The following is a 26,937-nucleotide window of genomic DNA, read 5'->3' as shown; positions in this document are numbered from 1 at the left end:
AGCAAAGTAATGCAACATCTGGATGACAGTGCTGTCAAACAGCTGCACACTTAGGCTCAGTTTACTTTTCGTCATGCCACACTTCTCGTAACCTCTTTCAGGATTTACCACAAATATGATCAGAGATCCTGAGCTTGAAAAGGAAGGAAAGTGCAATCTGTCATTTCCACCAAGGCAACTTCTGATTGAATGTGGTGTGAAGCAGAGGAATAGAAAATTGAGTCAGTGGCATTCACTGGATACCTGCACTGGTTGAAGTCATGTCTTCATTTGAACCAAAGTGGAGACATGAACGTTCATTGAATATTGTCCAGGTGTCCAGCAGAATTCATGACTTTTCCAACAGTGAAGTCAACGATGAGAAAATACAGTGAGACTTGGACAACGATCAGGCTTGGCCTGATAAAGGATCAGTAACATTTGCACCATACAAGTGCTAAGCAGCAATCAGCTCCAACAAGAGAGAATATGCCCATATTACAAAATCCCATGTCCTTACCCTCACATCATCCTTACATTTTTTTTAAATGTGCAAGTGTTATCCAAGCCATGCAGGGCAATGGGCCAGGTGTTGGAAATGAGGTTAGAAAAATTCAGTGCTTGTCTTTGACTCTCACAGAATCCGTGAGCATAAGAATTTAATTCTCCTGTACTGTAGACCACTGAGGTGCTTGGCTATCCACTTAATCAAGGTTAACACTGATCTAAAACTAAACTGGAACGGTTATATAATCAGCAGCAGCCAGGTCCGTGGTACAAACCGCCCTGCTGTGGGACAGGGTCAGGCAAATCCAAGTGAGTGATCGTGGTTGGAGACTCATTCGTTGGGGGCAGAGTTTCTGTAGCCACATTTGAGATACCAGGGCTGTGTGTTGCTTCCCTGATGCAAAGGTCAAGGACATCTCTGAGTGGTTGCAAGAAATTCTTAAGGGGGAGGGTGAGCAGCCAGAGGCCATTGTGCACATTGGTACCAATGATGTAGGTAGAAAGAGGGATGAGATCCTGCGGACTGTGTACAAGGAGTTAGCAAAGAGGCTGAAAGGCAGGACCTAGAGGGTAATAATTTATGGGTTGCCACGAGTGCCACATGTTCGTGAGTTAAGTCAGAGAAAGATAGGTGAGATGAATGCATTGGTGAAGGAGCTGGTACTGGGGGCAGGCTTTCAGGTTCATGGATAATTGCGACCGCTTCTTGGGCAAGGGGTGACCTGTGTAAGAGGGATGGGTTGCACCTAAACTGAACGGGAACAAATACCCTCACAGGGAGGTTTGCTAGTGCTACTTGGGAGGATTTAAAGACTGGCAGGCAGCTGGGAACCAGAGCAGCAGGTCAGCAAGTAGATGAATTGATGGCAGGTACATGCTAGGACCAATAAATCAGAAAAGAATGGCAGTCAGAGACAGGTACATGAACATGATGGCACAAACAAGCTGAAATATGTTTATTTCACTGCAAGGAGTATTACAGGTAAGGCAGATGAGCTTAGAGCCTGGATCCGTACATGGGACTCTGATCTTGAGGCCATTACAGAGGCTTGGTTGAGACAGAGACCGGACTGGGTGCTCAATGTTCCAGGGTTTCATTGCTTTAGACAAGATAGAGGGGAAGATAAAAGAAGGAGGTGCACTCCTAACCTGTGGGAAATGTTACATCTGTACCTAGAAAGGACATTCTGGAGGGCTTGCCCACTGAGGCAATAGAGGTAGCGTTCAAAAATAAGATAGACACAATCACTCTGATCAGATTAAACTAATAGCCAGCTCCCCTGTTGCCACTGACACACTGATGAACAAATATGTAGGCAGCTTTTGAAACAATGCAAGAAGTCAGAGTTGTCACAGTCAGTGAATTTAACCTCCCCGGTATTGACTGGGACTCCCTTACAACAAGAGTTTAAATGAGGCTGAATTTGTTAAGTCTATCCAAGAGAGTTTCTTGACACAGTATGTGGATAGAAGATGGGCCATACTGGACTTTGTCCTGGTCAGGTAACTGGTGAGAAGGGTGGGAAAGCATGTTGGAAAGAGTGATCACAACTCCTTAAATTTTAAGATTGCTATGAAGAAGTATAAGTCAGGACCTTGGGGGAGAGTAAATTATTTCAATTTTAGGTAGGAGCTGGGGAGTGTTAATTGGGGGGAGCTGTCACATTTGCCATATGGGAATTGTTTAAAGGCCTGCTTATGAGTTTAGGATCAGGAAGGAGGAAGGACAAGGATGGCAAGGTAAAGGACCCTTGGATAATTGGGGAGGTTGTGAAGTTAGTCAAAAGGGAAAAACAAAAATATGTCAGGTTTACGAAGCTAAAATCGAACAGGGTCGACATAAAGAAAGCAGAAAAAGAAAGGTGATGAAATGACCTTGGCAAGGAGGGTTGAAGGAAATCCCAAGGCATTCTGTGCATACATCTAAAACAAGGGGATAAATAGCAAGAAGGTACGACCATTCAGGATAAAGGAGGGAGCTTGTGTTTGGAAGCAGAGGATGTGGGCAAGATCCTAAATGAGTACCGTGCATCACTATTCACTCAGGCGAAGGGTGCGGAGGACAGTGGGATTTGTGTGGAGCATGCTCATATGATAACAGCATTTTGAAATCAAGAGCGAGCATTAAGGTGGATAAGTCCTCAGGACCCAATGGTATCTCCTCAAGGTTTTTGAGCGAGGTGAGAGAGGAGATTGTCAGGGCATTCAGCAATATCTTTGTATCCTTGGTAGCCACTGGAGGACTGGAGGATTAGCAAGTTGCTAAATGTTCTTCTTCTGTTCAAAAAGGGAAATAGGGTCAATCCAGGAAACTCTCAACGAGCAAGTTTCTCATCGTTCATTGGAAGCTATTGGAGAGAATTCTTAGGGATTGTATTTATCTGTATTTGGAACAGCATGGCCTAATTAGGGACAGTCAGCATGGCTTTGTGCAGGGCAGGTCATGTCTTACTAACTTGACTGAATTTTTTGAGGAGGTGACGAATGTCATCAATGAAGGTAGAGCAGTGGATATTGTTTTCATGGATTTTAGCAATACTTTCAACAAGGTGCCTCATGATAGGATCATCCAGAAAATTAAGATGCACCGAGTCCATGGTGGCTTGGATGCTTGGATTCACAACTGGCTTGCCCAGAGAAGACAGAGGCAAGAGGTGGAATGGTGCTTTTCAGGCTGTAGATCCAGGACGATTGGTGTTCCGCAGGGATCTGTGCTGGGGCCTCTGCTGTTTGTGGTCTATACAAAATGACTGAGGTGAAAATATAGATGGATGGGTTTGCAAGTTTGCAGACAATAGAATGATTGGGAGAATCGTGATGAGTGTAGACGTCATAAAAGGATACAGATCAGTTGCAGAAACGGCAAGTGGATTTTAATCCATTAAATGTGAGATGCTCCACTTTGGGAAAACAACTATTACGGAAAAATATACAGCTAATGGCACCCCTCAGTGCAGACACCCTCAGTGCAGAATTGTTCAGGTGGGGATGCAGGTGCACTCAATCTGTTCATTGAGAACTGTCGACGTGATATCACCTCAATTTCTCTGTTCCCTGCACCAAACCCAACCTACGTCCTGCCCAACTGACTGCCCTCCACGCACTCATATCTCACCCTGACTTTGTTATTAAGCCTGCCGATAAGGTGGTGCTGTTGTGGTCTGATGAGCTGAAGTCTACCTTGCAGAGGCTGAGCGCCAGCTCTCAGATACCTCCTCCGACTTCTCCTGGACCAGGACCGCACCGGGCCATTGTATCTACTACAGTAACTGATCTTGGTCTATCCGGTGATCTTCCCCCTCTGTTTCCAAGCTGAAAGGCCACAGCTCCCCACAGGTTGCTCCTACGTCCCCCTAAAAATCCACAAATGAGACTGTCCTGGCAGACCCATTGTTTCAGCCTGTTCCTGCCCCACAGAACGCATCTCTTCCGACCTTGACTCAATCTTCTGTCCCCTGGTCCAAGCACTGCCCACGTACATCCAGAAATACTCTGACATTTTACGCAGTTTTAAAAACATCAGTTTGCCGGTTCCAGCTGCGTCCTCTTTACCATGAATGTGTAATTCCTTTACAAATCCATTCCCCACCAGGAGGTTCTTAGGGCTGTCCTCTTCTTCTTGGAGCAAAGACCTGAACATTCCCCTCCCACCACCACCCTCCTCCACTTGGTCGACCTCATCCTCACCCTCAACAACTTGTTGTTTAACTCCTCTCATTTTCTTCGGGTAAGAGGAGCAGCTCCGGGCACCTGCGTGGGCCCGAGTTAAACCTCTCTCTTCACGGGGTACGTGGGACATTCCCACCCACAACACTTTCTCCGATACATCAATGATATCATCCGGCTGCTTCTCTCTCTTGTCTGAAATTGGAAAACTTCATCAACTTTGCCTCCAATTTCCATCCTGCCCTCACTTTCACCTGCTCTACCTCTGACTCCACCCTTCCCTTCCTCAACATTTCTGCTTCCATTCCTGGGGGTAGGCTTCGCACTAATATCCATTACAAACTCTCTGACTCTCACAGCTACCTGGTCTTTCTATCCTCACACCCCACTTTCTGTAAAGATTCCAACCTCTTATCTCACTTCCTCCATCTCCATCGAACATGTTCTCATGAGGCCAACATCAACGAGGGAGCCTCCAAAATGTCCATCTTCTTCCTCAACTGAGGATTCTCCGGCTCCGTGGTCGACAGGGCCCTCAACTGTGTCCAACCCAGCACTTTTGCCCTCACCTTTTCTCTTCCCTCCCAAGATAGCAATAAGGTTCCACTTGACCTTACCTATCAACCCACATGCCCACATCCATACCAACCTCAGGCACCATTTCCACCACCACCAGCAGGATGCCGCCACCAGACACATATTCCCCTCCCCTCCCTTATCCGCCTTAACCGGATCACCAGGAGGAAATGCAAGCAGACACGGGGAGAACGTGCAAACTTCGCACAGACAATTGCCCGAGGCTGCAGTGCGAACCACTGAGCCACCGTGCTGCCCAGAATCTTGGTGGTGTGGATGAGCAGAGAGATCTCGGTGTCCATGTGCGTAGATCCCTGAAAGTTGCCACGCAGATTGACAGGCTTGTTCAGAAGGCGTACGGCGTGTTAGGTTTTATTGGTACAGAGATTGAGTTTCGGAGCCATGAGGTCATGTTGCAGCTGTACAAAACACTGGTGCGGCCGCGCTTGGACTATTGCGTACAGTTCTGATCGCCACATTATCGGAAGGATTTGGAGGGGGTTTATTAGGATCTTGTCTGGTGTGGAAGGAAGGTCTTATGAGGAAAAGCTTCGGGACTTGAGGCTGTTTTTGTCAGAAGAAGGTGAAGAGGCAACTTAATAGAGACATACAAGATAATCAGAGGATTAGATAGGGTGGACAGCGATAGTCTTTTTCCTCGATGGTGATGGCGAGCATGAGTGGAGATAGGTTTAAATTGAGGGGAGATAGATATGGGACAGAAGTCAGAGGGAGGTTCTTTCTTCAGAGAGTAGTATGGGTGCGGAATGCCCTGCCTGCAACAGGAGTAGATTGCCTAGTTTAAGGGCATTTAAATGAGCGTTGCTAAATATATGGATGGTAATGGAATAGTGTCGGTTAGATGGGCTTCAGGTTGGATTCACAGGTCGGCGCAACATCGAGGGCCGAAGGGCCTGTACTGCGCTGTAATGTTCTATGTTCTATGTCATAATACTTCAGTGAATTCTGGTTACCCTGCCGTAGGAAGAATGCTGTTAAACTATACAGAGTGCAAAAATAATTACAAAAGGTCATTGCCGGGGCTGGAGGGTTTATGAGGAGGGGTAGATAGGCTCGGACTTTTTCCCTGGAGTATCGGAGACGAAGGGGTGACTTCCAGAGGTGTAAAAAATCATGATGGGCATTGATAAGGGGAATAACCAAGGTTGGGGAGTCCAAAGCTAGAAGGGAGTATGTTCAAATGTGAAAGGGGAAAGATTTAAAAGTGACCCGACAGGCAACTTTTCCCACACAGAGGGTGGTGCGTGAATGCAATGAGCTGCCGACAGACGTGGCAGAGGCAGATAAAATTTCTGTATTTAAAAGACATTTGGACAGGTACACAATGAGGAAAGGTTTAGACGGATACCAAACGCAGGCAAATGGGACCGGTTAAGTTTGGGACACCTGATCAGTACAGATGATTAGGAGTGAGGGTCCTGATTCTGTGTGACTGTATGACTCTATGAATCTATGACTGAAGAGCTAACTAGGTGTGTGGATGAGGGCAATGCATTTGATACAGTCTACTTGGGCTTCAGCAGAGCTTTTGACAAGATTCCCCATTTGAAGACTGTTAAAACAGGAAACAGTCCATGGGATCCGAGGACACATGTGCACAGGAAATCATAACTCATGTAATTTGAATGAGTTTTTTAAAGTAGTAATGAAGAGCATTGATTAAGGCAGAAACATGGACGTATATGGGTTTCAGTGAGGCGTTCAAGAAGGTTCCTCACAGTAGTCCAGTAGGGAAGTTAAAACACACGGAGCACAGGGACAGCTAGCCATAGAAGATAGAACATAGAACATTACAGCACAGGACAGGCCCTTCGGCCCTCGATCTTGTGCTGACCTGTCATGCCGATCTCAAGCCCATCTAACCTGCAACTATTCCATGTACGTCCATATGCTTGTCCAATGACCACTTAAATGTACCTGAAGTTGGCGAATCTACTACCGTTGCAGGCAAAGCGTTCCATTCCCTTACTACTGTCTGAGTAAAGAAACTACCTCTGACATCTGTCCTGTATTTTTCACCCCTCAATTTAAAGCTCTGCCCCCTCGTGCTCGCCGTCACCATCCTAGGAAAAAGGCTCTCCCTATCCACCCTATCTCACCCTCTGATTATTTTATATGTTTCAATTAAGTCACCTCTCAACCTTCTTCTCTCTAATGAAGACAGCCTCAAGTCCCTCAGCCATTCCACGTAAGACCTTCCCTCCATACCAGGCAACATCCTAGTAAATCTCCTCTGCACCCTTTCCAAAGCTTCCACATCCTTCTTATAATGCGGTGACCAGAACTGTACACAATACTCCAAGTGCGGCCGCACCAGAGTTTTGTACAGCTTCACCATAACCTCTCGGTTCTGGAACTCGATCCCTCTATTAATCAAAGCTAAAACACTGTATGCCTTCTTAACAGCCCTGTCAACCTGGGTGGCAACTTTCAAGGATCTGTGTTCATGGACACCGAGATCTCTCTGCTCATCTATACTACTAAAAATCTTACCATTAGCCCTGTACTTTGCCTTCTGGTTACTCCTGCCGAAGTGCATCACCTCACACTTGTCTGCATTAAACTCCATTTGCCACCTCTCAGCCCAGCTCTGCAGCTTATCTGTGTCTCTCTGCAACCAATCCTTTGTCACTATCCACAACTCCACCTATCTTAGTGTCGTCTGCAAATTTACTAACCCATTCTTCACTGCCCTCATCCAGGTCATTTATAAAAATGACAAACAGCAGTGGACCCAACACCGACCCTTGCGGTACCACCAGAAACTGGTCTCCAGGATGAACGTTTCCCATCAACTACCACCCTCTGTCTTCTTTCAGCAGGCCAATTTCTGATCCAAACTGCTATATCTCCCACAATTCCATTCCTCTGCATTTTGTACAGTAGTCTGTTATGGGGAACCTTATCGAACACCTTGCTGAAATCCATACACTCCACATCAACCGGTTTACTCTCATCTACCTGTTTGGTCACCTTCTCAAAAGAACTCAATAAGGTTTGCGAGGCACGACCTACCCTTCACAAAACTGTGCTGACTATCCCTAATCAATTTATTCTTTTCCAGATGATTGTAAATCCTATCCCATATAACCTTTTCCAACACTTTACCAACAACTGAGGTAAGGCTCACTGGCCGATAATTACCAGGGTTGTCTCTACTCCCCTTCTTGAACATGAGCACCACAATTGCTATCCTCCAGTCATCTGGCACTATTCCTGCAGACAATGACGAGTTAAAGATCAATGGCAAAGGCTCGGCAATCTCCTCCCTGGATTCCCCGAGGATCCGAGGATAAATCCCATCTGGCCCAGGGGTCATAGCTATCTTCACCCTCTGTCGGATTTCAAATACCTCTTCCTTGTGAACCTCAATCCCACCTAGTCCAGTAGCCTACACAGGCCCCAAACCCCACCTCTTCCTCCGGTACATTGATGACTGTATCGGCGCCGCCTCTTGCTCCCCAGAGGAGCTCGAACAGTTCATCCACTTCACCAACACCTTCCACCCCAACCTTCAGTTCACCTGGGCCATCTCCAGCACATCCCTCACCTTCCTGGACCTCTCAGTCTCCATCTCAGGCAAACAGCTTGTAACTGATGTCCATTTCAAGCCCACCGACTCCCACAGCTACCTAGAATACACCTCCTCCCACCCACCCTCCTGCAAAAATTCCATCCCCTATTCCCAATTCCTCCGCCTCCGCCGCATCTGCTCCCACGATAAGACATTCCACTCCCGCACATCCCAGATGTCCAAGTTCTTTAAGGACCGCAACTTCCCCCCCACGGTGATTGAGAACGCCCTTGACCGCGTCTCCCGCATTTCCCGCGACACATCCCTCACACCCCGCCCCCGCCACAACCGCCCCAAGAGGATCCCCCTCGTTCTCACACACCACCCTACCAACCTCCGGATACAACGCATTATCCTCCGACACTTCCGCCATTTACAATCCGACCCCACCACCCAAGACATTTTTCCATCCCCACCCCTGTCTGCTTTCCGGAGAGACCACTCTCTCCGTGACTCCCTTGTTCGCTCCACACTGCCCTCTAACCCCACCACACCCGGCACCTTCCCCTGCAACCGCAGGAAATGCTACACTTGTCCCCACACCTCCTCCCTCACCCCCATCCCAGGCCCCAAGATGACATTCCACATTAAGCAGAGGTTCACCTGCACATCTGCCAATGTGCTATACTGCATCCACTGTACCCGGTGCGGCTTTCTCTACATTGGGGAAACCAAGCGGAGGCTTGGGGACCGCTTTGCAGAACACCTCCGCTCAGTTCGCAACAAACAACTGCACCTCCCAGTCGCAAACCATTTCCACTCCCCCTCCCATTCTCTTGATGACATGTCCATCATGGGCCTCCTGCACTGCCACAATGATGCCACCCGAAGGTTGCAGGAACAGCAACTCATATTCCGCCTGGGAACCCTGCAGCCATATGGTATCAATGTGGACTTCACCAGTTTCAAAATCTCCCCTTCCCCCACTGCATCCCTAAACCAGCCCAGTTCATCCCCTCCCCCCACTGCACCACACAACCAGCCCAGCTCTTCCCCCCCACCCACTGCATCCCAAAACCAGTCCAACCTGTCTCTGCCTCCCTAACCGGTTCTTCCTCTCACCCATCCCTTCCTCCCACCCCAAGCCGCACCCCCAGCTACCTACTAACCTCATCCCACCTCCTTGACCTGTCCGTCTTCCCTGGACTGACCTATCCCCTCCCTACCTCCCCACCCACACCTTCTCCACCTATCTTCTTTACTCTCCATCTTCGGTCCGCCTCCCCCTCTCTCCCTATTTATTCCAGTTCCCTCCCCCCATCCCCCTCTCTGATGAAGGGTCGAGGCCCGAAACGTCAGCTTTTGTGCTCCTGAGATGCTGCTTGGCCTGCTGTGTTCATCCAGCCTCACATTTTATTATCTTGGAATCTCCAGCATCTGCAGTTCCCATTATCTCTAGTCCAGTAGCCTGTATCTCTGTATTCTCCTCGACAACATTGTCGTTTTCTAGAGTGAATACTGTTGAAAAATATTCATTTAGCGCTTCCCCTATCTCATCTGACTCCACACACAACTTCCCACTGCTATCCTTGATTGGGTCTAATCTTACTTTTCTCATTCTTTTATTTCTTAAATACCGATAGAAAACCTTATGGTTTACCCTGATCCTATCCGCCAACAACTTCTCAAGTCTCCTCCTGGCTCTTCTGAGCTCTCTCTTTCGGTCTTTCCTGGCTACCTTGTAACCCTCAAGCACCCGAACTGAGCATTCACATCTTATAGTAACAGAAGCCTTCTGCTTCCTCTTGACCAGAGATTCCACTTCCTTCGTAAACCACGGCTCCCGCGCTCTGCAGCTTCCACCCGGCCTGACAGGTACATACTTATCTAGGACACACAGGAACTTTTCCTTGAATAAGCTCTACATTTCTACTGTGCCCATCCCTTGCAGTTTCCTTCCCCATCCTATGCTCCCAAAATCTTGCCAAATCTCATCGTAATTGCCTTTCCCCCAGATATAAGTCTTGCCCAGTGGTGTACACCTATACCTTTCCATCAGTAAAGTAAACATAACAGAATTGTGATCGCTGAGGTTGGCATTTTATTATCTTAGAATTGTGATCGCTATCACCAAGGTGATCACCTACTTCCAAATCTAACACCTGGCCAGGCTCATGACCCAGTACCAAATTTGATGCGGTCACTGCACTCCAATTCCATTAGTCACTACATCCCATTTCCCTCAGTCACTGCATCCCATTTCCCACAGTCACTGCATCCCATTTCCCTCAGTCACTGCATCCCATTTCCCTCAGTCACTGCATCCCACTTCACTCAGTCACTGCATCCCACTTCACTCAGTCACTGCACCCCAAGGACAGTCAGGCACTGCATCCCTATTACCTCATTCACTCCTTCCCATTACGTCAGTCACTGCATCCCATTTCACTCAGTCACTGCATCCCATTTCACTCAGTCACTGAATCCCATTTCACTCAGTCACGGCACCCCATTTCACTCAGTCACGGCACCCCATTTCACTCAGTCACGGCACCCCATTTCACTCAGTCACGCCACCCCATTTCACTCAGTCACTACATCCCACTTCACTCAGTCACTGCATCCCATTTCCCACGGTCACATCATCCCATTTCACTCAGTGACTGCATCCCATTTCAATCAGTCACTGCCTCCCATTTCAGTGAGTCACTGCCTCCCATTTCAGTGAGTCACACTCTCCCATTTCAGTGAGTCACACCCTCCCATTTCAGTGAGTCACACCCTCCCATTTCAGTGAGTCACACCCTCCCATTTCAGTGAGTCACACCCTCCCATTTCAGTGAGTCACACCCTCCCATTTCAGACAGTCACTGCATCCCATGTCCCCAGAGTCACTGCGTCCCATTACACTCAGTCACTGCATCCTATTTCCCTCAGTCACTGCATCACATTTCACTCAGTCTCTGCTTCCAATTTCACTCAGTCACTGCATCCCATTTCCCACGGTCACATCATCCCATTTCACTCAGTGACTGCATCCCATTTCAATCAGTCACTGCCTCCCATTTCAGTGAGTCACTGCCTCCCATTTCAGTGAGTCACTGCCTCCCATTTCAGTGAGTCACACCCTCCCATTTCAGTGAGTCACACCCTCCCATTTCAGTGAGTCACACCCTCCCATTTCAGTGAGTCACACCCTCCCATTTCAGACAGTCACTGCATCCCATGTCCCCAGAGTCACTGCGTCCCATTACACTCAGTCACTGCATCCTATTTCCCTCAGTCACTGCATCACATTTCACTCAGTCTCTGCTTCCAATTTCCCTCAGTCACTGCGTCCCATTTCACTCAGTCAGTGTTTCCCATTACACTCAGTCACTGCGTCCCATTTCCCTCAGTCACTGCAAACCATTTCTGACAGTCACTGCAACCCATTTTACACAGTCACTCCATCTCATTTCCCTCAGTCACTGCAACCCATTTCCCTCAGTCACTGCATCTCATTTCCCTCAGTCACTGCATCGCATTGTCCTCAGTCACTGCATCCCATTTCACTCAGTCACTGCATCCCATTTCCCTCAGTCACTGCATCCCATTTCCCTCAGTCACTGCATCCCATTTCACTCAGTCACTGCATCCCATTTCCCTCAGTCACTGCATCCCATTTCCCTCAGTCACTGCATCCCATTTCCCTCAGTCACTGCATCCCATTTCACTCAGTCACTGCATCACATTTCACTCAGTCACTGCATCCCATTTCCCTCAGTCACTGCCTCCCACTTCACGCAGTCACTGCCTCCCATTTCAGTCAGTCACTGCATCCCATTTCAGTCAGTCACTGCATCCCATTTCACTCAGTCACTGCATCCCATATCACTCAGTCACTGCATCCCATATCACTCAGTCACTGCATCCCATTTCCTTCAGTCACTGCATCCCATTAGACTCAGTCACTGCATTCCATTTCACTCAGTCACTGCATCCCTTCTAACGGAGACAGTGAATCCTATTCAACTGCAACAGTGAATCCATTTCCATCATCACCACACCCAATTCCCCACAGTCACGGCATCACATTACACTCAGTCACTGCATCCCATTACAGTCAGTCACTGCATCCTATTTCCCTCAGTCACTGCGTCCCATTTCACTCAGTCAGTGCATCCCATTTCCCTCTGTCAGGGCGTCCCATTTCACTCAGTCACGACATCCCATTTCACGCAGCCACTGCATCCCATTTCACTCAGCCACTGCACCCCATTTCACTCAGCCACTGCACCCCATTTCACTCAATCACTGCATCTCCTTTCCTCGGTCACTGCATCCCATTACACTCAGTCACTGCATCCCATTACACTCAGTCACTGCATCCCATTACCCTCAGCCACTGCACCCCAGTTCACTCAGTCAGTGCATCCCATTTCCCTGAGTCACTGCGTCAAATTTCCCTCAGTCACTGCAACCTATTTCCCACAGTCACTGCATCTGCTTTCCCTCAGGAACAGCATCCCAATTCACTGAGACAGTGAATCTCATTGAACTGAAACGGTGCATCTTATTACCCTCAGTCACAGCATTCCATTTCCCAGAGTCACTGCATCTCCTTTACCTCAGTCACTGCATCCCATTTCACTCAGCCACTGCATCCCATTTCACTCAGTCATTGCATCCTATTTCACTCAGTCACTGCATCCCATTTGACTCAGTCACTGCATCCCATTTGACTCAGTCACTGCATCCCATTTGACGGAGACGTTGATTCCTATTCAACTGAGACAGTGCATCCATTTCCATCAGTCACCGCACCCGATTCCCGACAGTCGCCGCATTCCATTTCCCTCAGTCACCGCATCCCATTTCCCTCAGTCACCACATCCCATTTCACTCAGTCACCACATCCCATTTCACTCAGTCACCACATCCCATTTCACTCAGTCACGCATCCCATTTCCATCAGTCACTGCACCACATTACCCTCAGTCACTGCATCACATTACCCTCAGTCACGGCATCCAATTACCCTCAGTCACGGCATCCCATTTCACTCAGTCACGGCATCCCATTTACCTCAGTCACGGCATCCCACTTCACTCAGTCACTGCCTCCCACTTCACTCAGTCACTGCCTCCCACTTCACTCAGTCACTGCCTCCCATTTCAGTCAGTCACTCCCTCCCATTTCCCTCAGTCAGAGCATCCCATTTCAATCAGTGCATCCCATTTCAATCAGTCAGTGCATCCCATTTCCCTCAGTCACTGCATCCCAATTCACTCAGTCAATGTATCCCATTTCCCTCTGTCACTGCATCCCATTTCCATCAGACACTGCTTTCAATTTCCATCAGTCACTGTATCCCATTTCCCTCAGTCACTGCATCCCATTTCCCTCAGCCACTGCATCCAATTTCACTGAGCCACTTCATCATATTCACTCAGTCATTGCTTCCCATCACCCTCAGTCACAGCATTCCATTTGACTCAGTCACTACATGCTATTTAACGGAGACAGTGAATCCTATTCAACTGAGACAGTGCATCCATTTCCCTCAGTCACCGCACCCTATTCCACACAGACACCGCATCCCATTTCACTCAGTCACCGCATCCTATTTCCATCAGTCACCACATCCCATGACCCACACTCACTGAATCCCATGACCCTCAGTCACTGCAACCCATTTCCCACAGTCACTGCATCTCCTTTCCTTCAGTTACTGCAGCCCACTACAATCAGTCGCTGCATCCCATTACACGAAGGAGACTGCATCCCATTACACTCAGGAGAATGCATCCCATTACACTCAGGAGAATGCATCCCATTACACTCAGGAGAATGCATCCCATTACACTCAGGAGAATGCATCCCATTGCACACAGGAGAATGCATCCCATTACACTCAGGAGAATGCATCCCATTACACTCAGGAGAATGCATCCCATTGCACACAGGAGAATGCATCCCATGACACTCAGGAGAATGCATCCCATTACACTCAGGAGAATGCATCCCATTACACTCAGGAGAATGCATCCCATTACCCTCAGTCACTAAATCCCATACCAGTCAGTCATGGCATCCCATTTCATTCAGTCACTGCAACCCATTTCCCACAGTCACTCCAACCCATTTCCCACAGTCACTGCATCTCCTTTCCCTCCGTCACAGCATCCCATTTCAATCAGTCAGAGGATCCCATTTCACTCAGTCACTGCATCCCATTTAACTGAGACAGTGAATCGCATTGAACTGAGACGGTGCATCCCATTTCCCTCAGTCACAGCATCTCCTTTAACTCAGTCACAAAATCCCCTTTCACTCATTCACAGCTTCCCATTTCACTCATTCACAGCTTCCCATTTCCCTCAGTCACTGCAGCCCATTTCACTCATTCACAGCTTCCCATTTCACTCATTCACAGCTTCCCATTTCACTCAGTCACTGCATCCCATTTCCCACAGTCACTGCATCTCATTTCACGCAGTCACTGCATCTCATTTCCCGCAGTCACTGCATCTCATTTCCCTCAGTCACTGCATCCCATTTCACTCAGCCACTGCATCCCATTTCACTGAGCCACTTCATCATATTCACTCAGTCATTGCATCCTATTTCACTAAGTCACAGCATTGCATTTGACTCAGCCACTACATCTTATTTAACGGACACAGTGAATCCTATTCAACTGAGACAGTGCATCCATTTCCCTCAGTCACCGCTTCCCATGACCCTCAGTTACTGCTTCCCATGAACCTCAGTCACTGCATCCCATTTCACTCGGTCACTGCATCCCATTAACCTCAGTCACTGCATCCCATTACCCTCAGTCACTGCATCCCATTACCCTCAGTCACTACATCCCATTACCCCAGTCACTGCATCACATTACCCTCAGTCACTGCATCCCATTTAACTGAGACAGTGAATCTCATTGAACTGATACGGTGCATCCCATTACCCTCACTCACAGCATTCCATTTCCCACAGTCACTGCATCTCCATTCCCTCAGTCACTGCATCCCATATCACTCAGTCACTGCATCCCATTTCCCTCAGTCACTGCATCCCATTTCCCTCAGTCACTGCATCCCATTTCCCTCAGTCACTGCATCCCATTTCCCTCAGCCACTGCATCCAATTTCACTGAGCCACTTCATCATATTCACTCAGTCATTGCATCCCATTACACTCAGTCACAGCATTCCATTTGACTCAGTCACTACATGCTATTTAACGGAGACAGTGAATCCTATTCAACTGAGACAGTGCATCCATTTCCCTCAGTCACCGCACCCTATTCCACACAGACACCGCATCCCATTTCACTCAGTCACCGCATCCTTTTTCCATCAGTCACCACATCCCATGACCCACACTCACTGCATCCCATGAACCTCAGTCACTGAATCCCATGACGCTCAGTCACTGCATCCCATTTCACTCAGTCACTGCATTCCATTTCACTCAGCAACTGCATCCCATTTCACTCAGCAACTGCATCCCATTTCACTCAGCAACTGCATCCCATTTCACTCAGTCACCGCATCCCATTTCACTCAGTCACCGCATCCCATGACCCTCAGTCACCGCATCCCATGACCCTCAGTCACTGCATCCCATTTCACTCAGTCACTGCATCCCATTTCACTCAGTCACTGCATCCCATTTCACTCAGTCACTGCCTCCCATTTTACTCAGTCACTGCCTCCCATTTCAGTCAGTCACTCCCTCCCATTTCAGTCACTCCCCCCATGTCCCACAGTCACTGCGTCCCATTTCCCTCAGTCACTGCGTCCCATTTCCCACAGTCACTGCATCTCCTTTCCCTCAGTCATTGCATCTCATTTCCCTCAGCCACTGCATCCCATTTCACTCAGCCACTGCATCCCATTTCACTCAGCCACTGCATCCCATTTCACACAGTCACTGCGTCCCAGTTCTCTCAGTCAGTGCATCCCATTTCATTCAGTCACTGCAACCCATTTCCAACAGTCACTGCAACCCATTTCCCACAGTCACTGTATCTCCTTTCCCTCCGTCACAGCATCCCATTTCACTCAGTCACTGCATCCCATTTAACTGAGACAGTGAATCTCATTGAACTGCGACGGAGCATCCCATTACCCTCAGTCACAGCGTTCCATTTCCCACAGTCACTGCATCTACTTTCCCTCAGTCACTGCATCCCATTTCACTCAGTCACTGCATCCCATTTCACTCAGCCACTGCATCCCATTTTACTCAGTCACGGCCTCCCACTTTGCACAGTCACTGCCTCCCATTTCAGTCCGTCACTGCCTGCCATTTCACTCAGTCACTGCCTCCCACTTCACACAGTCACTCCGTCCCATTTCAGTCAGACACTACCTCCCATATCACTCAGTCACTGCATCGCATTTCACTCAGTCAGTGCATCGCATTTCACTCAGTCAGTGCATCGCATTTCACTCAGTCAATGCATCACATCACCCTCAGACACAGCATCCCATTTCACTCAGTCACTGCATCTCATTTCATTCAGTCACTGCCTCCCAATTCACGCTGTCACTCCGTCCCATTTCAGTCAGTCACTACCTCCCATTTCAGTCAGTCACTGCATCCTATTTCCTTTGGTCACTGCGTCCCATTTCACTCAGTCACCGCATCCCATTTCACTCAGTCACCGCATCCCATGACCCTCAGTCACTGCATCCCATTTCACTCAGTCACTGCATCCCATTTCACTCAGTCACTGCATCCCATTTCACTCAGTCACTGCATCCCATTTCACTCAGTCACTGCATCACATTTCACTCAGTCACAGCAGACCATTTCCCTCAGTCACAGCAGACCATTTCCCTCAGTCACTGCATCCCATTTCAATCAGTCACTGCATCCCATTTCACTCAGTCACTGCATCCCATTTCACTCAGTCACTGCATCCCATTTCACTAATTCACTGCCTCCCACTTCACTCAGTCACTGCCTCCCATTTCAGTCCGTCACTGCCTGCCATTTCACTCAGTCACTGCCTCCCACTTCACACAGTCACTCCGTCCCATTTCAGTCAGACACTACCTCCCATATCACTCAGTCACTGCATCGCATTTCACTCAGTCAGTGCATCGCATTTCACTCAGTCAGTGCATCGCATTTCACTCAGTCAATGCATCACATCACCCTCAGACACAGCATCCCATTTCACTCAGTCACTGCATCTCATTTCATTCAGTCACTGCCTCCCAATTCACGCAGTCACTCCGTCCCATTTCAGTCAGTCACTACCTCCCATTTCAGTCAGTCACTGCATCCTATTTCCTTTGGTCACTGCGTCCCATTTCACTCAGTCACCGCATCCCATGACCGTCAGTCACCGTTTCCCATGACCCTCAGTCACTGCATCCCATTGCACTCAGTCACTGCATCCCATTTCACTCAGTCACTGCATCCCATTTCCCTCAGTCACTGCATCCCATTTCAATCAGTCACTGCATCCCATTTCAATCAGTCACTGCATCCCATTTCACTAATTCACTGCCTCCCACTTCACTCAGTCACTGCCTCCTATTTCAGTCAGTCACTCCCTCCCATTTCCCTCAGTCACTGCATCCCATTTCAGTCACTCCCTCCCAATTCAGTCAGTCAATGCATCCCATTTCACTCAGCCACTGCATCACATTTTACTAAGCCACTGCATCCCATTTCACTCAGCAACTGCATCCCTTTTCACTCAGTCACCGCATCCCATTTCACTCAGTCACCGCATCCCATGACCCTCAGTCACTGCATCCCATTTCACTCAGCCACTGCATCACATTTTACTAAGCCACTGCATCCCATTTCACTCAGCAACTGCATCCCTTTTCACTCAGTCACCGCATCCCATTTCACTCAGTCACCGCATCCCATGACCCTCAGTCACTGCATCCCATTTCACTCAGTCACTGCATCCCATTTCACTCAGGCACAGCAGACCATTTCCCTCAGTCACAGCAGACCATTTCCCTCAGTCACAGCAGACCATTTCAGTCAGTCACTCCCCCCATTTCCAACAGTCACTGTGTCCCATTTCCCACAGTCACTGCATCTACTTTCCCTCAGTCACTGCATCTCATTTCCCTCAGTCACTGCATCTAATTTCCCTCAGTCACTGCATCTCATTTCACGCAGTCACTGCATCTCATTTCACGCAGTCACTGCATCTCATTTCACGCAGTCACTGCATCCCATTTAACTGAGACAGTGAATCTCATTGAACTGAGACGGTGCATCCCATTACCCTCACTCACAGCATTCCATTTCCCACAGTCACTGCATCCCATATCACTCAGTCACTGCATCCCATATCACTCAGTCACTGCATCCCATATCACTCAGTCACTGCATCCCATTTCCCTCAGTCACTGCATCCCATTTCCCTCAGTCACTGCATCCCATTTCCCTCAGTCACTGCATCCCATTTCCCTCAGTCACTGCATCCCATTTCCCTCAGCCACTGCATCCCATTTCCCTCAGCCACTGCATCCCATTTCACTCAGCCACTGCATCCCATTTCACTCAGTCACAGCATTACATTTGACTCAGTCACTACATGCTATTTAACGGAGACAGTGAATCCTATTCAACTGAGACAGTGCATCCATTTCCCTCAGTCACCGCACCCTATTCCACACAGACACCGCATCCCATTTCACTCAGTCACCGCATCCCTTGACCCTCACTCACTGCAACCCATGAACCTCAGTCACTGCACCCCATGACCCTCAGTCACTGCATCCCATTTCACTCAGTCACTGCATCCCATTTCACTCAGTCACGACATCACATTTCACTCAGCCACTGCATCCCATTTCCCTCAGTCACTGCATCTCATTTCACTCAGTCATTGCATCCCATTTCACTCAGTCACAGCATTGCATGTGACTCAGTCACTACATCCTATTTAACGGAGACAGTGAATCCTCTTCAACTGAGACAGTCCATCCATTTCCCTCAGTCACCGCTTCCCATGACCCTCAGTCACTGCTTCCCATGAACCTCAGTCACTGCTTCCCATGAACCTCAGTCACTGCTTCCCATGAACCTCAGTCACTGCTTCGCATGAGCCTCAGTCACTGCTTCCCATGAGCCTCAGTCACTGCTTCCCATGAACCTCAGTCACTGCTTCCCATTTCACTCGGTCACTGCATCTCATTACCCTCAGTCACTGCATCCCATTACCCTCAGTCACTGCATCCCATTACCCTCAGTCACTGCATCACATTACCCTCAGTCACTGCATCACATTACCCTCAGTCACTGCATCCCATTTAACTGAGACAGTGAATCTCATTGAACTGAGACGGTGCATCCCATTACCCTCAGTCACAGCATTCCACTTCACTCAGTCACGGCCTCCCACTTCACTCAGTCACGGCCTCCCACTTCACTCAGTCACGGCTTCCCACTTCACTCAGTCACGGCCTCCCACTTCACTCAGTCACGGCCTCCCACTTCACTCAGTCACGGCCTCCCACTTCACTCAGTCACGGCCTCCCACTTCACTCAGTCACGGCCTCCCACTTCACTCAGTCACGGCCTCCCACTTTGCACAGTCACTGCCTCCCATTTCAGTCCGTCACTGCCTGCCATTTCACTCAGTCACTGCCTCCCACTTCACACAGTCACTCCGTCCCATTTCAGTCAGTCACTACCTCCCATATCACTCAGTCAGTGCATCGCATTTCACCCAGTCAGTGCATCGCATTTCACTCAGTCAGTGCATCGCATTTCACTCTGTCAATGCATCACATCACCCTCAGACACAGCATCCCATTTCACTCAGTCACTGCATCTCATTTCATTCAGTCACTGCCTCCCAATTCACGCAGTCACTCCGTCCCATTTCAGTCAGTCACGACCTCCCATTTCAGTCAGTCACTGCATCCTATTTCCTTTGGTCACTGCGTCCCATTTCACTCAGTCACAACATCCCATTTCGCTCAGTCAATGCATCCAATTTCACTCAGTCACTGCATCCCATTTCACTCTGTCACTGCATCAAATTTCACTCTGTCACTGCATCCCATTTCACTCAATCAGTGCCTCCCATTTTCCTCAGTCACTGCAACTCATTTCAGTCAGTCACTGCAACCCATTTCCAACAGTCACTGCGTCGCCTTTACCTCAGTCACAGCATCCCATTTCACTCAGTCAGCGCATCCCAGTTCCCTCAGTCACTGCATCCCATTTAACTGAGACAGTGAATCTCATTGAACTGAGACGGTGCATCCCATTACCCTCAATCACAGCATGCTATTTCCCACAGTCACTGCATCTCCTTTCCCTCAGTCACTGCATCTCATTTCCATAAGTCACTGCATCTCATTTCACTCAGTCACTGCATCTCATTTCACTCAGTCACTGCATCTCATTTCCCTCAGTCAATGCATCTCATTTCCCTCAGTCAATGCATCTCATTTCCCTCAGTCACTGCATCCCATTTCACTCAGTCACTGCATCCCATTTCACTCAGCCACTGCATCCCATATCGCTCAGTCACTGCATCCCATTTCCCTCAGTCACTGCATCTCATTTCCCTCAGTCACTGCATCCCATTTCACTCATCCACTGTATCCCATTTCACTCAGCCACTGCATCCCATATCACTCAGTCACTGCATCCCATTTCCCTCAGTCACTGCATCCCATTTCCCTCAGTCACTGCACCCTATTCCCCTAGGTCACCGCATCCCATTTCACTCAGTCATGGCATCCCATTTAACTCAGTCACTGCATCCCATTTCACTCAGTCACTGCATCACATTTCACTCAGTGACTGCATCCCATTTCACTCAATCACTGCCTCCCATTTTCCTCAGTCACTGCAACCCATTTTCCACAGTCACTGCGTATCCTTTCCCTCCGTCACTGCATCCCATTTAACTGAGACAGTGAATCTCATTGAACTGAGACGGTGCATCCCATTACCCTCAGTCACACCATTCCATTTCCCACAGTCGCTGCATCTCATTTCCCTCAGTCACTGCTTCCCATGACCCTCAGTCAGTGCTTCCCATGAACCTCAGTCACTGCTTCCCATGAACCTCAGTCACTGCATCCCATTACCCTCAGCCACTGCATCCCATATCACTCAGCCACTGCATCCCATATCACTCAGACACTGCATGCCATTTCACACAATCACTGCCTCCCATTTCCCTCAGTCACTGCAACCCATTTCCCACAGTCACTGCGTCTCCTTTCCCTCAGTCACAGCATCCCATTTCACTCAGTCAGCGCATCCCATTTAACTGAGACAGTGAATCTCATTGAACTGAGACGGTACATCCCATTACCCTCAGTCACAGCATTCCATTTCCCTCAGTCACTGCATCTCCTTTCCCTCAGTCACTGCATCTCATTTCCCTCAGTCACTGCATCCCATTTCACTCAGCCACTGAACCCCATTTCACTCAGCCACTGAACCCCATTTCACTCAGCCGCAGCATCTCATTTCCCTCAGTCACTGCATCCCATTACACTCAGGAGACTGCATCCCATTACAGTCAGGAGACTGCATCCCATTACACTCAGTCACTAAATCCAGTGACACTCAGTCATGGCATCCCATTTCATTCAGTCACTGCAACCCATTTCCCACCGTCACTGCAACCCATTTCCCACAGTCACTGCATCTCCTTTCCCTCCGTCACAGCATCCCATTTCACTCAGTCAGAGCATCCCATTTCACTCAGTCAGAGCATCCCATTTCACTCAGTCACTGCATGCCATTTAACTGAGACAATGAATCTCATTGAACTGAGACGGTGCATCTCATTTCCCTCAGTCACTGCATCTCATTTCCCTCAGTCACTGCATCTCATTTCAGGCAGTCACTGCATCCCATTTAACTGAGACAGGGAATCTCATTCAACTGAGACGGTGCATCTCATTACCCTCAGTCACAGCATTCCATTTCCCACAGTCACTGCATCTCCTTTCCCTCAGTCTCTGCATCTACTTTCCCTCAGTCACTGCATCTACTTTCCCTCAGTCACTGCATCTCATTTCCCTCAGTCACGGCATCCCATTTCGCTCAGCCACTGCTTCCCATTTCACTCAGCCAATGCATCCCATTTCACTCAGCCAATGCATCCCATTTCACTCAGTCATTGCATCCCATTTCACTCAGTCACAGCATTGCATTTGACTCAGTCACTACATCCTATTTCACGTAGACAGTGAATCCTATTCAACTGAGACAGTCCATCCATTTCCCTCAGTCACTGCTTCCCATGACCCTCAGTCAGTGCTTCCCATGAACCTCAGTCACTGCCTCCCATGAACTTCACTCACTGCTTCCCATGAACCTCAGTCACTGCATCCCATGAACCTCAGTCACTGCACCCCATGAACCTCAGTCACTGCATCCCATTACCCTCAGTCACTGCATCCCATTACCCTCAGTCACTGCATCCCATTACCCTCAGTCACTGCATCCCATTACCCCAGTCACTGCATCCCATTTCCCTCAGTCACTGCATCTCATTTCACTCAGCCACTGCATCCCATTTCCCTCAGTCACTGCATCTCATTTCCCTCAGTCACTGCATCCCATTTCCCTCAGTCACTGCATCTCATTTCACTCAGCCACTGCATCCCATTTCCCTCAGTCACTGCATCTCATTTCACTCAGTCATTGCATCCCATTTCACTCAGTCACAGCATTGCATGTGACTCAGTCACTACATCCTATTTAACGGAGACAGTGAATCCTCTTCAACTGAGACAGTCCATCCATTTCCCTCAGTCACCGCTTCCCATGAACCTCAGTCACTGCTTCCCATGAACCTCAGTCACTGCTTCCCATGAACCTCAGTCACTGCTTCCCATGAGCCTCAGTCACTGCTTCCCATGAGCCTCGGTCACTGCTTCCCATGAACCTCGGTCACTGCATCTCATTACCCTCAGTCACTGCATCCCATTACCCTCAGTCACTGCATCCCATTACCCTCAGTCACTGCATCACATTACCCTCAGTCACTGCATCCCATTTAACTGAGACAGTGAATCTCCTTGAACTGAGACGGTGCATCCCATTACCCTCAGTCACAGCATTCCACTTCACTCAGTCACGGCCTCCCACTTCACTCAGTCACGGCCTCCCACTTCACTCAGTCACGGCCTCCCACTTCACTCAGTCACGCCCTCCCACTTCACTCAGTCACGGCCTCCCACTTCACTCAGTCACGGCCTCCCACTTCACTCAGTCACGGCCTCCCACTTCACTCAGTCACGGCCTCCCACTTCACTCAGTCACGGCCTCCCACTTTGCACAGTCACTGCCTCCCATTTCAGTCCGTCACTGCCTGCCATTTCACTCAGTCACTGCCTCCCACTTCACACAGTCACTACCTCCCATATCACTCAGTCAGTGCATCGCATTTCACTCAGTCAGTGCATCGCATTTCACTCAGTCAGTGCATCGCATTTCACTCAGTCAGTGCATCGCATCACCCTCAGACACAGCATCCCATTTCACTCAGTCACTGCATCTCATTTCATTCAGTCACTGCCTCCCAATTCACGCAGTCACTCCGTCCCATTTCAGTCAGTCACTACCTCCCATTTCAGTCAGTCACTGCATCCTATTTCCTTTGGTCACTGCGTCCCATTTCACTCAGTCACAACATCCCATTTCGCTCAGTCAATGCATCCAATTTCACTCAGTCACTGCATCCCATTTCACTCTGTCACTGCATCAAATTTCACTCTGTCACTGCATCCCATTTCACTCAATCACTGCCTCCCATTTTCCTCAGTCACTGCAACTCATTTCAGTCAGTCACTGCAACCCATTTCCAACAGTCACTGCGGCTCCTTTACCTCAGTCACAGCATCCCATTTCACTCAGTCAGCGCATCCCATTTCCCTCAGTCACTGCATCCCATTTAACTGAGACAGTGAATCTCATTGAACTGAGACGGTGCATCCCATTACCCTCAATCACAGCATGCCATTTCCCACAGTCACTGCATCTCCTTTCCCTCAGTCACTGCATCTCATTTCCATCAGTCACTGCATCTCATTTCCCTCAGTCACTGCATCTCATTTCCCTCAGTCAATGCATCTCATTTCCCTCAGTCAATGCATCCCATTTCACTCAGCCATTGCATCCCATTTCACTCAGTCACTGCATCCCATTTCACTCAGCCACTGCATCCCACATCACTCAGTCACTGCATCCCATTTCCCTCAGTCACTGCATCTCATTTCCCTCAGTCACTGCATCCCATTTCACTCATCCACTGCATCCCATTTCACTCAGCCACTGCATCCCATATCACTCAGTCACTGCATCCCATTTCCCTCAGTCACTGCATCCCATTTCCCTCAGTCACTGCATCCCATTTCCCTCAGTCACTGCACCCTATTCCCCTCGGTCACCGCATCCCATTTCACTCAGTCATGGCATCCCATTTAACTCAGTCACTGCATCCCATTTCACTCAGTCACTGCATCACATTTCACTTAGTGACTGCAACCCATTTCACTCAATCACTGCCTCCCATTTTCCTCAGTCACTGCAACCCATTTTCCACAGTCACAGCGTATCCTTTCCCTCCGTCACTGCATCCCATTTAACTGAGACAGTGAATCTCATTGAACTGAGACGGTGCATCCCATTACCCTCAGTCACACCATTCCATTTCCCACAGTCGCTGCATCTCATTTCCCTCAGTCACTGCTTCCCATGACCCTCAGTCAGTGCTTCCCATGAACCTCAGTCACTGCTTCCCATGAACCTCACTCACTGCTTCCCATGAACCTCAGTCACTGCATCCCATGAACCTCAGTCAATGCACCCCATGAACCTCAGTCACTGCACCCCATGAACCTCAGTCACTGCATCCCATTACCCTCAGCCACTGCATCCCATATCACTCAGCCACTGCATCCCATATCACTCAGTCACTGCATGCCATTTCACACAATCACTGCCTCCCATTTCCCTCAGTCACTGCAACCCATTTCCCACAGTCACTGCGTCTCCTTTCCCTCAGTCACAGCATCCCATTTCACTCAGTCAGCGCATCCCATTTAACTGAGACAGTGAATCTCATTGAACTGAGACGGTACATCCCATTACCCTCAGTCACAGCATTCCATTTCCCTCAGTCACTGCATCTCCTTTCCCTCAGTCACTGCATCTCATTTCCCTCAGTCACTGCATCCCATTTCACTCAGCCACTGAACCCCATTTCACTCAGCCACTGAACCCCATTTCACTCAGCCACAGCATCTCATTTCCCTCAGTCACTGCATCCCATTACACTCAGGAGACTGCATCCCATTACAGTCAGGAGACTGCATCCCATTACAGTCAGGAGAATGCATCCCATTACACTCAGTCACTAAATCCAGTGACACTCAGTCATGGCATCCCATTTCATTCAGTCACTGCAACCCATTTCCCACCATCACTGCAACCCATTTCCCACAGTCACTGCATCTCCTTTCCCTCCGTCACAGCATCCCATTTCACTCAGTCAGAGCATCCCATTTCACTCAGTCAGAGCATCCCATTTCACTCAGTCACTGCATGCCATTTAACTGAGACAATGAATCTCATTGAACTGAGACGGTGCATCTCATTTCCCTCAGTCACTGCATCTCATTTCCCTCAGTCACTGCATCTCATTTCAGGCAGTCACTGCATCCCATTTAACTGAGACAGGGAATCTCATTCACCTGAGACGGTGCATCTCATTACCCTCAGTCACAGCATTCCATTTCCCACAGTCACTGCATCTCCTTTCCCTCAGTCTCTGCATCTACTTTCCCTCAGTCACTGCATCTCATTTCCCTCAGTCACTGCATCTCATTTCCCTCAGTCACGGCATCCCATTTCGCTCAGCCACTGCTTCCCATTTCACTCAGCCAATGCATCCCATTTCACTCAGCCAATGCATCCCATTTCACTCAGTCACAGCATTGCATTTGACTCAGTCACTACATCCTATTTCACGTAGACAGTGAATCCTATTCAACTGAGACAGTCCATCCATTTCCCTCAGTCACTGCTTCCCATGACCCTCAGTCAGTGCTTCCCATGAACCTCAGTCACTGCTTCCCATGAACTTCACTCACTGCTTCCCATGAACCTCAGTCACTGCATCCCATGAACCTCAGTCACTGCACCCCATGAACCTCAGTCACTGCACCCCATGAACCTCAGTCACTGCATCCCATTACCCTCAGTCACTGCATCCCATTACCCTCAGTCACTGCATCCCATTACCCTCAGTCACTGCATCCCATTACCCCAGTCACTGCATCCCATTTCCCTCAGTCACTGCATCCCATTTCCCTCAGTCACTGCATCTCATTTCACTCAGCCACTGCATCCCATTTCCCTCAGTCACTGCATCTCATTTCCCTCAGTCACTGCATCCCATTTCCCTCAGTCACTGCATCTCATTTCACTCAGCCACTGCATCCCATTTCCCTGTCACTGCATCTCATTTCACTCAGTCATTGCATCCCATTTCACTCAGTCACAGCATTGCATGTGACTCAGTCACTACATCCTATTTAACGGAGACAGTGAATCCTCTTCAACTGAGACAGTCCATCCATTTCCCTCAGTCACCGCTTCCCATGACCCTCAGTCACTGCTTCTCATGAACCTCAGTCACTGCTTCCCATGAACCTCAG

At 48.9% G+C, this 26,937-nt stretch overlaps 1 protein-coding gene across 1 annotated transcript in view; it reads right to left on the bottom strand.

Moving 5' to 3' along the window:
* LOC132206755 (uncharacterized) overlaps window positions 1–26,937 on the bottom strand; it is a 184,450-nt gene that overhangs the window by 62,260 nt on the left and 95,253 nt on the right. The window lies entirely within an intron of this gene.

Source organism: Stegostoma tigrinum, chromosome 43, assembly GCF_030684315.1.
Source record: "Stegostoma tigrinum isolate sSteTig4 chromosome 43, sSteTig4.hap1, whole genome shotgun sequence".
NCBI classification, from domain to species: Eukaryota; Metazoa; Chordata; class Chondrichthyes; order Orectolobiformes; family Stegostomatidae; genus Stegostoma; species Stegostoma tigrinum.
The sequence above is the reverse complement of the archived record's forward strand: the minus strand, read 5'-3'. Positions and strand labels throughout refer to the sequence as shown.